The following is a 444-nucleotide window of genomic DNA, read 5'->3' as shown; positions in this document are numbered from 1 at the left end:
AATATATATTTAGTACATCTTTGCAATAGATGCACATTTCCTCATGTATTGTCTCTTTACAACACAGTTCATGTACGTACAAATACCTGATGGCTCACTGGATTTCTTGGAGATAAATGAGTATATTGTATTTTATTTTTTTTTGCAGCATTGTAAATGGTTAAAACACAAGAAATTGTGCATGTTTTGTAGAGATGTACTGATTATTTTAATTTTTTTTAAAGACAAACACTAATTTTGAATATCCAGTGGGAAGTATGGTGTGTTAAGCTTAGGGGAATCCATGTGGTGGCATTGCTGAGCTATTCTTCTGCCTGGGTTATATTGGCAGATACTGCTTGAGCTCAGTAGAGGTTTGGGCTTCCCACTTCAGTGTTCACCAATGCAGCCCCACTTTGATTTAATGTTTTCTTGTGTTGTATGTTCAACCTAACCCAGGAGCGC

The sequence above is a fragment of the Nanorana parkeri genome, unplaced genomic scaffold (genome assembly GCF_000935625.1).
Source record: "Nanorana parkeri isolate BGI_ZX_2015 unplaced genomic scaffold, ASM93562v1 scaffold18, whole genome shotgun sequence".
Classification (NCBI taxonomy): Eukaryota; Metazoa; Chordata; class Amphibia; order Anura; family Dicroglossidae; genus Nanorana; species Nanorana parkeri.
This window is presented reverse-complemented; position numbering follows the sequence as displayed.